The sequence below is a fragment of the Phacochoerus africanus genome, chromosome 10 (genome assembly GCF_016906955.1).
Source record: "Phacochoerus africanus isolate WHEZ1 chromosome 10, ROS_Pafr_v1, whole genome shotgun sequence".
Classification (NCBI taxonomy): Eukaryota; Metazoa; Chordata; class Mammalia; order Artiodactyla; family Suidae; genus Phacochoerus; species Phacochoerus africanus.
In genome coordinates this window covers 29,022,883-29,035,892 of record NC_062553.1, presented here as the reverse complement: position 1 = coordinate 29,035,892, position 13,010 = coordinate 29,022,883, and the positions used below count along the sequence as shown (strand labels likewise).

Sequence of the window (13,010 nt, the reverse complement as noted above, 5' to 3'; positions counted from 1 at the left end):
CCCATGGCACATGGAGGTTCCCAGGCTAGGGGTCCAATCGGAGCTGTAGCCGCCGGCCTACGCCAGAGCCACAGCAACGCGGGATCCGAGCCGCATCTGCAACCTACACCACAGCTCATGGCAACGTCAGATCCTTAACCCACTGAGCAAGGCCAGGAATGGAACCCGCAACCTCATGGTTCCTAGTCGGAACCATGCGCCACGACGGGAACTGCATATAAGAAGACTTTTATTAGGAGCACCATCAGTGCATTTGATGCGTTCTCAACAGTCAATGTACTGCCATATACTAGCATCACCTAGAACTGGGTTTGATGGGACATTTATGTGCACCTGTGTTCAAATGTCCACCACCCCACCCACCTGCCAAAGGGTTCCCTGGTCAAACAGGTTTGGGAACAGCAGGGGTAAGAGATGAACCCATTCGTAGTTGTGAAAAAGAAGGATTTCACCTTGTTGAATGCAGTATTTCCCCAAATTATTTGACCACAGAGCTTTTTTTTTCCCCATAGAAGACATTAACAACCAACAGAACTTGGGTTTTGCGGAACTTTGGGAAAAACAAGTGTCAAAATGACAGTCCCAATTATCAGGAGGGGTTTTGTGCCCCAAATTAAAATCATCAGGCGGTGCCTGGTGTGTGGGTGAACTCAGCCAGGCAAAGTCCACGTCAGGTGACCGGTCCGCCTTCCAGCAATGGCTCCATCATCAATCACGCGGATGTGGGAAAGTTGTGCAATCTCTTGATCCCTCAGTTTCTTTATCTGCCCAATGAGTCCATGACATCAAAGCTCTCTTCTAAATCTATCGCAATGGTGGGTCAGCCAGGAAGGTTACTCCCCTCACGAGCCTTTATCTCTCCCGGCTCACACACTGTTATCACTGAAAATGGAGAGGTGCCAATACGGCCCTTTTGCAGGCGGGGAGCCCAGCTCAGTGGTTTGTGAACCTCCCCATCCCCAAACTGATGGGGTGTGTTTGGGTCCCCAGTCCACACTCAGCCCAACCCAAGAGCCTGATGGACGCACAGCGCTTCTCCTTCTGTTTCCTTTCTTCAGGCCCCAGGGTCTCATCTTGTTCCCTCAGGTCTGCAGCTCTTTAGAAGAGGTCTCCTTGGCTTCTTTGCCAGAGGGTACAGCCGACCAGGGCCCTGAAGCCTTGAGATGGGGAGGGGGTGTGTGTCACAGCAACGTCCCTGAGAGGGCGGAGGGCTCAGGTCAAGGGGACTCTGAGGGTGGGGGAGGTGCGCCTGCTGGACTCTCTTCTCCACTGGACTGGGCAGGGGGAGTGTGTGTGGGAGGCAGGGCTGGAGTGGGGGGGCAGGAGAGGCGGGGCTGGTGTGTGTCTGGGGTGGGTGGGGCAAGGGAGTGAGTGTGGGAGGCGGGGCTGGTGTCTGTGCTTGTGGGGGGGTGGACAGAGGAGTGTGGCGGGGGTGGGGCAGGAGAGGTGAGGCTGGGGTATGTGTGTGGGCAGGAAAGGAATTTTTATACACATTTGACACGCCTGATCACAGCACATCAGTAATTCAGCGCAGCGGTTCAATGAGTAATTTAGGGTCAGAGTTGCAGGTTCCAATTTATTAGCTCAGTGACCTCCAAGCAAATCTTAGCCTGTCACCTTTAGCTGTCTAATCTGCAAAATGAGAATGATAATAGTTCCTGCTTATCAGGATCGTTTTGAAAATTAAATTAGATAAAAATATGTATGGCATTTACTATGTCTGGCGTCCTGCCAGTACTCATTAATGATTTATAAGTAGTTAGCCTTTGAGTGTTTAATATGCATTAAATACTGTTTTAAGAAATTTCATGTATTCATTCAACTTTACAATAACCCTCTAAGACTGGTATTTTATATATAATATATACACATTTTTAAATTGAAGTATAGTTAATTTATAATATTATGTTAGTTTCAGGTGTACAGCAAAGTGATTCAATATTTTATAGATTATATTCCATTTAAAGTTATCACAAACTAATGATTATATTTCCCTGTGCTATACAATATATCCTTGTTGGTTATCTATCTTTTTTTATGTCTTTTTGCCATTTCTTGGGCTGCTCTCTTGGCATATGGGAGGTTCCCAGGCTAGGGGTCTAGAGCTGTAGCTGCCAGCCTAGGCCAGAGCCACAGCAACGCGGGATCCCAGCCGCGTCTGCGACCTACACCACAGCTCACGGCAACGCCAGATCCTTAACCCACTGAGCAAGGCCAGGGATCGAACCCGCAACCTCATGGTTCCTAGTCGGATTCGTTAACCACTGCGCCACGACGGGAACTCCCGGTTATCTATCTTACACATAGTAGTTTTAATCCCCTACCACCCTCTGGCCCCTTCTCCCTTCCCCTCTCCATTGGTAACCACCAGGTTGTTCTTTATATCTAAGTCTGTTTCTGTTTTGTTATATTCATTTGTTCGTTTTTTAGATTCCACATATAACTGATCACATAGTATTTGTCTTCGTCTGACTAGTTTCACTCAGCATCATCCTCTCTAGGTCCATTCATGTTGTTGTAAATGGTAGAATTCCATTCTTCTTATGGCTGAATAATACTCTATTATCTATATCACACTTTCTTTATCCATTCATCTGCTGATGGACAGTTAGGTTGCTTCTATGTCCTGGCTATTGCAAATAGTGCTACTATGAACATCGGGGTGCATGTGTTTTTTTGAATTAGTGTTTTTGTTTTTTTGGATATATACCCAGGAGTAGAATTGCTGGATCATATGATAGCTCTATTTTTAGCTTTTTAGGGATCTTCCATACTGTTTTCCATAGAGGCTGCACCAATTTATACTCCTACCAACAGCGTACAAAGGTTGGGAGCCAGTATCTTATAGATAAGTAAATGGACATAAAAGTTAGAAAGTGGTGCAGTCTAGCTATTATTAATACTGTTGTTATTGCTTTCAGTATTATTACTATTTCCTGCTATACGATAATTATATTAATATTTATGTATATAATAGTTCATTTTATGTTAATAGAATTCCTTTTAGTATGTTCTGTTGTTTTCTAAGCCCACTGGTTACATAATAAGAAGCAGCTTGTGATATAGTAGTTTTTGCAAAAGGGAACTGGCTCCTCTGGATTTGGGCTCTGATAGAATGTCATAATAGGTGTGGTTTCATCCATCTGCCACCAGATGGCAGTATGCAGTGGTTATTTAATTTCAATGGACAGTCTTGGAACACAAAAGGGCTCAAACACTGGAGAGTTAGGGCACAAGTTGTAGGTGCTTTGCCATGCCATCCAAAAAAATAAATAGGGAGGCAGTGACATGGTAAACATTCAGACAGTTACTGTCACCTTTAAGTTCTGGTGGCCACGGCACCACATTATGACAGGGGTTCCTCCAAATCTGGCTGGGCATGGGATTTATTCTGAGGTCTGGTCAAAAGACTCGTGCAATCCCATAGATGCTTCTTTTCACACAAACAGGATCTACACGTCTGGATGAGAATTCTGTGGAAGAGGCTGAGAGAGGAAGGAGCCTGGAGAGAGTGGACATGTGCAGTTCCTCCCCTGGGTTAGATCTGATGCCTCTCAGCCAGTTCATTTCACTATCCCTTCCCTCTGGCCAGTCTTGTGTCCTCACAGGGCCCCCGCCCTCACGGTGTGAGCTGGTCTTGGGGCGCTATCTTCCTGATAAGGGTACGTGGTCATGAACCAGGAAGTAAAGATAAGTCATCAAATAAATGTGGCCCAATCTGAAGGGTTTTGAGGAAGAACCCATTATTTTTATTTAAAATAAACTCAGGAGAGTTCCCGTTGTGGCTCAGTGGCTAACAAACCTGACTAGAAACCATGAGGTTGTGGGTTTGATCCCTGGTCTTGCTCGGTTAAGGATCTGGCGTTGCCTTGAGCTGTGGAGTAGGTCACAGACGAGGCTCAGATCCTGCGTTGCTGTGGCTGTGGCACAGGCTGGCGGCTACAGCTCTGATTACACCCCTAGCCTGGGAACCTCCATATGCCGTGGATGCAGCCCTAAGAAAGACAAAAATAAATAAATAAATAAATAAATAAAAGAAAATGACAGACTGTCATCAGTGATACGGGATTAGATGTTCACCCTAAGTTCTGATACTTGGGTAGAATCTTGTGCACTGATGAAGCACTAGACCATGTTATTGAAAACCAAACCAAACCAAACCAAACTAAACGTATTGTTCAGGGATAATGACTACAGTACCAAGATTCAGACCCAGCTACCTTCCCAGTGGCTTTTAGTTGCTGAGCATATGACAAGTACACTTTGGTGAATCTTCAGAGAATACAAATGGAGTGTGAGAAAGTTTTTCACATTTTTGAAGTGAAGATGATATGCTTTCACTTAACACAGGCAGTCCTATTCCTCTTCCTGTGGGACTCAGTGGTCCCCTTCCATTCATACGCTTGGCCACCATAATAACAAAACTCATCTCAACCCAGCTTGTTGGGCTGATCTTGATTTTGGCTCAAGTTAAACAGGAAGCTCAGCATCACCAATCTTTAGGAGGGTATCTGCTTCAAGACTTCAGAGACACCCTTGCATTAGTGCATGGCCGATTTCATTTTTACGGCCACATTAACAGCAGGACTGATCAAAGAACCTGTATAAAATCATAGACAGGTCTAGAAGAAGAGGGAGAAGAACTTTAAGGACCAGTCTGCATAGAGGACAATCTGCTTAATGTAATTAAGGGAGGGGGCTCTGGAGCCAAAATCTGTATTGGCCTATTCTAAGTTGGATGTGTAATGCCTCTGAATCTCAGCTTTGCCAGCTGTTAGATGGGAGACAGAGTAGCATCTAATTGTGCAAGGTTCCTATGAGAATCACATGGTTGAAATACGGGGTGGGCCTGAGAAAGCGTGTTTGGCAAGTAGTAGGTTCTTAATAAATGTGGGCTGCTCTCGTCTTCATGGCCATGGTCTATGAGAATATTTCTTACGCGCTGGCCTTGTCCCCTTTAGACACTGTGAACAGCAATAGGTGATGGTCTAACTGAATCCTCCCTGGAACCCCGTGGGGATCAGGCGTGTCTCTGACACAGCATGTCTCTAAGGTTGGTAAGTAGGCTTATCTGGGCAGTTGGAGAAGTCTGGTGAAACCTGAAGCCTTCAGAAAAAGTTAAGTTCTGGAAATGACAAGGAAATTGTAGAGGAGGTGATGTGGAGAGAAGTTTATATGATACAGTCTTATGAAGCTACAAATAATGATAGCATTAAAAGCAGGCACACTGTACAGAACTCTACCCAATGATCTATGACAATCTATGTGGGAAAAGAACCTGAAAAAGAATGGATGTGTGACATGTATAACTGAATCACTTTGTTGTACAGCAGAAATTACCACAACTTTGTAAATCCACTATACTTTGATAAAACTTAAAAAAACAAAGCAAAAACAAAAACAGCAGCACAGATCAGGTTAGATGCTTGGAATGAGCCAATGCTGGGTAATTCCATATCATAGCTGCCCAAACCTCAGCAAACCTTAGAGAACATCCCATCACCCACCCATCTTACTTTGTAAATGTGCTTCTGGACTCAAGGCTGGAGTCCAGACTGGTCAGAGACCAAGAAAACGCAGAATGCTTATAGGTGGCCTTATGTGCGCAGCATTGGGACCCCAACGTTTCTTTTGGTCTAGTAAGAAAGTTTTTGCACTGGCAAAGGCTGAGCATGGTTCTGAGGCCTCAAATATCTTTGAGTACCTAACTGGGGGCAAGAGACTCTGCTAGTGAGTTATTAGGACACAGAGGTAGAGAGCTCTGCTGCTTGTTAAAGAGCCCACCATCCATTCGTGCAACACATGCTACCTGAGCACCTATTACGGGCAAACACCGAACTTGACTCCAGGGAGCTGACAGAAGTGGATAGTCCAGCAAGGAAGACAGGTGCATAAACAGATGACTACTGGAGTGCTAAAAGTGTGAGATTAAAACATGTCATGCAATGTGTTACACAAGGCAAGGAGTTCCTGAGTAATCTTGGGAAGACTGGAGAAGACTGGGGTGGCGGGTGAGCAGGTGATGATGCTGGTGGGGCTCCCACCCACCCCCACTCTCTCTGTTAGGCCCACTCTTTTCTCGCCATGTGCACAGCCCCTGCTATGTCCTGAAACACGATCACTTCTTTCTCCCCTGAATGACTGCAAAATCCTCTTGTCACCTGCAGCCCCCTATGTCTTCTAAGACCTTTGCCACATGGAAGTCCCGTGATCTTTTTAGGACCCGAATCTGAACCTTACCATCCCCCCCGCCTAAAGCTTTTCAAAGATGTCCAAGACCTTCAGGATATTTAATAACCGAGAATCATGAAGGTGATGAAAACGCAGCAAACGTTCACAGTTTCCCACATACCAGGTGTTAATCCCTATGCCTTATACGCACACGCCGTCCTCATTATGTGTGGTTTCCGCAGTTGTGAATTTATCTACTGGCTAAAATTGATTTGTAACTCAATCCAAATGAATACTTGCTGGGCTTGGGGGGGGCATCTGTGGGTGTGTGCAGGGTGGTGAAAAATACATGTGGTCTGAGGTACATGTTTCTAGCTGAGTTCAAAGACAGTAATACTCAGCCTTCTTGTTTCAGCCCCCTTTGTGAATCTTTCAGTGGGAAGACTTGGACGGGACATGCCATATGTCACGTGTTCTAGAATCGTATCCCCAAACAACACATGTAAAAAGGAAGGAGCAGAAGTCTACTCTAACCTGAATGAGTCAGAAAGAAACAGACTTTGGGGATTGTTCTGTCTACTGGCTTTAATGTTTCAGGTAATAAGAACTCTAGTGAAAGACCCCGAATAATAGAAAATTCAATGGAAAGTGAAAAGCCCAGATTTTCCCCCCAAAGTGTAAAAGAATTGCACAGTTTACCTGTTATGGAGATTGTCCATGAGGCTTCTCTAGAACTTTAACTTCTCTTCCTGCAAAAAAAAAAAAAAAAAAAAAAAAAAAGGTGAAAATTGAGGTCAGCAAGCTGCTGCCTTTTCACAGCCAAGGTGCACCTGGAAAGTGGGCAGAAAGCATTTCCTGAGGGATGCCAGGCAGTAAATGTGGGAGAATGGAGGCCCTGGCCTGGAACAGTCAGGGCTGAGTGCAGGCAGGTGCTTACAATATGCCAGGCTCAGGCTTGAGTCTGCAGCCTAGCTCCTGATACTCAAATTAACAATCGATGGATGATCAATTAACAATTCGCCCAGAGAGCATGGTTTCATCTATAAAATAAGATTCTAGTGAGATTTAAACAACACAACAGGAATGCGGTTTATCATATTCTGAGCATGTTGAAATTGCTGAATAACCAAAAGCTATTGTTAGTTATTGCTGTTAATAAACATCACATGCTAATTGCCTCTTCTGATGGTAAAATTTCAACTAAGCAGAAAACTAATTCAAGGAATTTGCTTCTTAGGGACATATCAAGCAATCAAAGTTCTCAATAAATACATGCATAATACTTCAATAAAATAATTAATTTTTTTGGTCTTTTTTTTTTTTTTAGGGCTGCACCCGAAGCATATGGAGGTTCCCAGGTTAGGTAGGGGTCTAATGGGAGCTACAGCTGCTGGTCTACACCACAGCCACAGCAATGCCAGATCTGAGCCGTATCTGTGACCTATACCACAGCTCATGGCAACGCCGGATCGTCAACCCACTGAGTGAGGCCAGGGATCGAACCTGCGCCCACATGGTTCCTAGTCGGATTCATTTCCGCTGTACCACGATGGGAACTCCCACTTTAAATCAAAAGCTGTAAATGATTAAGCTTAGTGAAGAAGGCATGTGGAAAGCTCAGACAGGCTGAAAGCTAGGTCTCTTGTGCAGTTAGCCAAGTTTTAAATGCAAAGGAGACGTTAAGTTCTTGTAGGAAATTAAAAGTGCTACTCCAGTGAACACACAAATGATAAGAAAGTGAAATAGCCTTATTCCTGATACGGAGAAAGTTTTAGCGGGCTGAAGAGAAAATTAAATCAGCCACAGCATTCCCTTAAGCCACTGCCTCATCCAGAGCAAGGCCCTAACTCTCTTCAATTCTATGAAGGCTGAGAGAGGTGAGGAGGGTGCAGAAGAAAAGTCGGAAGCTAGCAGAGGTTGGTTCATGAGGTTCCAGGAAAGAAGCTGTCTCCGTGACAAAAGAGCAAGGCGAAGCCAAAACTGCTGATGTAGAAGCTGCAGCAAGTTATCCAGAAAATCTAGCTAAGATCATGAATGAAGGTGGCTACGCTAAACATTTTCAGTACAGATGAAACAGCCTTATATTGGGAGAAGATGCCACCCAGCACTTTCATAGCTAGAGAGCAGAAGTCAAGGCCTGCTTTCAAAGCTTCAAAGGACAGGCTGCCTCTCTCGTCGGGGGTAATGCAGCTGGTGACTTTAAGGTGAAACCAATGCTCATTTACAACTTTGAAATTCCTAGGGCCCTGAAATGTTATGCTTAGTTTACTCCGTAAGTGGAACAACAAAGCCTGAATGTCAGCACATCTGTTTATAACATGGTTTGCTGAATATCTTAAGCCCAGTCTTGAGATCTTCTGCTCAGAAAAAGATTCCTTTCAAAACATACTGCTCACTGACAAGGCACCTGGTCACCCAAGAGCTCTGATGGAGAAGTGAACTTAATGCTGTTTTCATGTCTGCTAACACAACATCCGTTCTGCAGACCATGGATCAAAAAGTAATTTTGACTTTCTAGTCTTATTTAAGAAATATGTCTCATAAGGCTATCACTACCGTAGATAGTGATTGCTCTGATGGATCTAGGCAAAGTCAACTGAAAACCTTCTGGGAAGGATTCGGCATCCTAGATGCCATTAAGAACATCTGTGATTCATGGGAAGACGTCAAAATATCAACACACACAGGAGTTTGGAAAAGTTGATTCCAACCCTCGTGGATGACTTTGAGGGGCTCAAGACCTCAGTGGAAGACAGGGAGTAGAGAAAAGGGAGCCCTGGGAGTTCCCGTCGTGGCGCAGTGGTTGGCGAATCCGACTAGGAACCATGAGGTTGCGGGTTCGGTCCCTGCCCTTGCTCAGTGGGTTAATGATCCCGCGTTGCTGTGACTCTGGTGTAGGCCGGTGGCTACAGCTCCGATTGGACCCCTAGCCTGGGAACCTCCATATGCCACGGGAGCGGCCCAAGAAATAGCAAAAAGACAAAAAAAAAAAAAAAAGGAGCCCTCTTACACTGTTGGTGGGAATGTAAATTGGTGCAGCCACTATGGTAAACAGTATGGAAGTGCCTCAAAAAACTAAAAACAGGGTGACTAAATGATCCAGCAATCCCATTCCCAGGCATGTATCTGAAGAAAATTCTAACTTGAAAAGATAAATGTACCTGTTAGAAAATTCTAACTTGAAAAGATAAGTGTTCATAGCAGCACAATTTAAGGTCCACTGACAGGGGAATGAATAAAGAACAAGCGGTACATATATACAATGGAATGTTACTCAACCATAAAAAAGAATGAAACAATGCCATTTACAGCAATATGGATGGACCTAGAGATTATCACACTTTGTGAAGTCAGAGAAAGACAAACATCACAAGATTTCACTTACATGAAAATGGATACAAATGAACTTATTTATAAAACAGAAATAGACTCACAGACATAGAAATCAAACCTATGGTTACCAAAAGGGAAAGGGAGGAATAAATTGGAATTCGAGATTAATGGATACAGGCTATATCTACATATACATACACTACATGTAACATATATAAATGTTACATGTATCTATGTCACTACATATTAAAAAAAACAAGTTCCCACTATATAGCATAGGGAACTATATTCAATATCTTGTAGTAACCTATAATGGAAAAGAATCTGAAAAAGAATATATATCTGAATCACTTTGTTGTACACCTGAAACATTGTAAATCAACTATACATCAATTAAAAAAATATATAAAAAAAAGACTTCAGTGGAGGAAGGAACTGCAGATGTAGTAGAAATAACAAGAGAAGCAGAATTAGAAATGTGGCCTGAAAATGTGACTGGACTGCTGCAATCTCATGATAAACCTCTAATAGCTGAAGAGTTGCTTTACGGTTGAGCAAAGAAAGTGGTTTCTTGAGATGGAATCTACTCCTGGTGAAGACGCCGTGAAGATTGCTGAAATGACAGCAAAGGATTTCGTGTATTGCATAAACTTAGTTGACAAAGTAGCAGTAGGTTTTGAGAAGACTGACTCCAATTTTTAAAAGAAGTTCTATTACAGGTAAAATACCATCAAACAGCACTGCGTGCTACAGAGAACCATTTGTGAAAGGAAGAGTCAATCGATGTGGCAAAAGTCACTGTCATCTTCTTTGAAGAAATGGCCACGGGCACCCCGGCCTTCAACAACCACCACCCTGATCAGTCAGCAGCCATCAACACTGAGGCAAGATCTTCTACCAGCAAAAAATTATGATTTGCTGAAAGTTCGGTTAGCATTTTTTAACTATATATATTATATTAGCAATATATATATATTATATATATATATTTTTTTGCTTTTTAGGGCCACACTTACGGCATATGGAAGGTCCCAGGCTAGGGGTCCAATTGGAGCGACAGCTGCCAGCCTACACCATAGCCACAGCAATGCCAGATCTGAGCCAAGTCTGCGACCTACACCTCAGCTCAAGGCAATGCCGGATACCCACTGAGCGAGGCCAGGGATTGAACCTGCGTCCTCATGGATACCAGTTGGATTTGTTTCCACTGCACCACAATGGGAACTACAGCAATAAACTATTTTTAAATTAAAGTATATAGATTTTTCTTTAGATATAATGTTGTTACACACAATAGAATACAGTACAATGTAAACATTTACATGCACTGGGAAATTAAAAATTCATGTAACTAGATTTATTGAGACATTTGCTTGATTGTCGTGGTCTGAAATTGAGCCTGCAATATCTCCAAGGTGTGTCTATAACTCATTTACATAATGTTCCCTCCATCAGACTGTAAACTTTTAGTAGAGAGGAGTCATAGCTTTATCATTGTCTATCTACATATTGTATCTCCTGACAAAGTGACTTGGTTATAGATGGTACCTTGCTTATCTTTTAAAATTTTGGCTTAAAATATCACTGAAAACCTTAAGATGCTTTATGCCAATGTATATAATTATAAAACAAAAATGTACATATTTAATCAAATCTAAGATGCACATGCCCTCCCTTGCCTTTTAACACCTGTGAAATTGGAACACATCTTTTTTTAAAATGATTTTTATTTTTTTCCATTATAGCTGGTTTATAGTGCTCTGTCAATTTTCTACTGTACAAGGTGACCCAGTCACACATACATGTATACATTCTTTTTTCTCCCATTATCATGCTCCATCATAAGTGACTAGGTATATATAGTTCCCAGTGCTATACAGCAGGATCTCATTACTTATCCATTCCAAAGGCAATCGTTTGCATCTATTAACAGCAAATTCCCAGTCCATCCCACTCCACAAGTCTGTTCTCCAAGTCCATGATCTTCTTTTCTGTGGAACACATCTTATAATCATTGGCACAAGATGGGAAACCTGGCAGTGGCATGGTTTTCTATTTGGGGGGATGTATAAGATAATGATGTATGTTACAATGAATGACATCTGATATTCAATGAAATATTGTTTTTAATCCTATATTAAAGTTTGTAATCTCAGGAATATACTATGCATATTTTATTAAAACTATTCTATGTTAAATGAATGTCTACTGTGGGCATAATTATGCAAAGAAATATAAGATATGGCCCATTTATCCAAGAACCTTCGAGGATGAAAACTAACAGTATCCAGAGATGGAGTAAGAAAGAATTTTATGAGATCTAAGAGCTATATAAAGATCAGTATCAAGATAAAAACAATAACTATAAAATAAGATACTCAACAGAAATTCTATTTTTTTCTCAGGATAACTTTTTGCAGTAATAAATTCTTTCACAAGAAAATACGCTGGCACACCTGGCTTTGCTGATGATGCCTTAGATGCATGACTGATTGGATGGGCAAGACCGCACTGACATTACATCGGCTTGTACATGGTGAGGACCAATGACTGGTACAGCCAATCGGTGCTAAGTAAGCATCACGGGAGTTTGGGAAGAGCATTCTCAGTGTGGTTGAGCTGCCAGAAAAGGCTTTATAGAAAAAATAAGGGCCATAAGAGAGGGGTAGAAATTAGGCAGAAAGGACAGTTTTAGAGAAAGCAAAAGGGTAGGAAAGAATATGCCTTGTGCAAAAGACCATAGAGAGACCCATGTTGTAGATTTGGGGGAAGGATGTGCATGTGTGACCAGGTTTTTGAGTCCCTTAAAAGAAGACCTTCAGAAGACCAAGCATGATGTGACTGGCAAAGGGAGAAGGTTCTTGGGCAGCAAGTGACAGGATGGCAGCAATACAAAAGAAAGCCTCACTGCTCATAACAAGCAGGGAAGACACAAAGAATTACAGACAGAGAAACTTGCTAAGAGTTGAAAAGAGCCTGGTGTGTGGTGGTATCAAAGGGAATCCAAGGGAAAAAGCAAATTTGGGAAAATGCAAATTTGGGCAGCTGCAGCTCCAATCTGACCCCTGGCCTCATGAACTTCCCTATGCTGCAGGTGCAGCTGTTAAGAAAAAAAAAAAAAAACAGAGCGCGGCAGCAAAAAGTGCTTGGAAATTAAAACAAAACAGCAAAAATGAATATTTCAACAAACAGTCTAGAAGAAAAACATGAGGGACTCTCCTATAAAATAGCAAAAAAGATAAAGACATAGAAAATCAAACAGAAGACATGAAAAAAATGGAGCACAAATCTAGGAGGTCCAATATTCAACAGGAGTTCCCAAAAGAAAACAAATAAAAGGAGGGGAAAAATTCATCAATGAAATAACTTGAGAAAATTCCACGTAACGGAAGGAATCAGTTTCTAGATAAGAGCACAAACCAAATGACCAACACAATAAATAAAAAGGGACTCAATGCCAAGACACATTTTATGATATTTCAGAACTCAGGTAAAAGTGAAGATCC

General features: G+C 42.5%; 1 protein-coding gene across 2 annotated transcripts in view; it reads right to left on the bottom strand.

Moving 5' to 3' along the window:
* Window positions 1–13,010, bottom strand: part of C10H4orf19 (chromosome 10 C4orf19 homolog) — an 88,683-nt gene that overhangs the window by 10,409 nt on the left and 65,264 nt on the right. For both annotated transcript variants that reach the window (XM_047798823.1, XM_047798824.1), the window contains one exon: window positions 6,871–6,920. The gene's annotated coding sequence lies outside the window, so the exon portion shown is untranslated. The remainder of the gene's footprint in view (window positions 1–6,870; window positions 6,921–13,010) is intronic.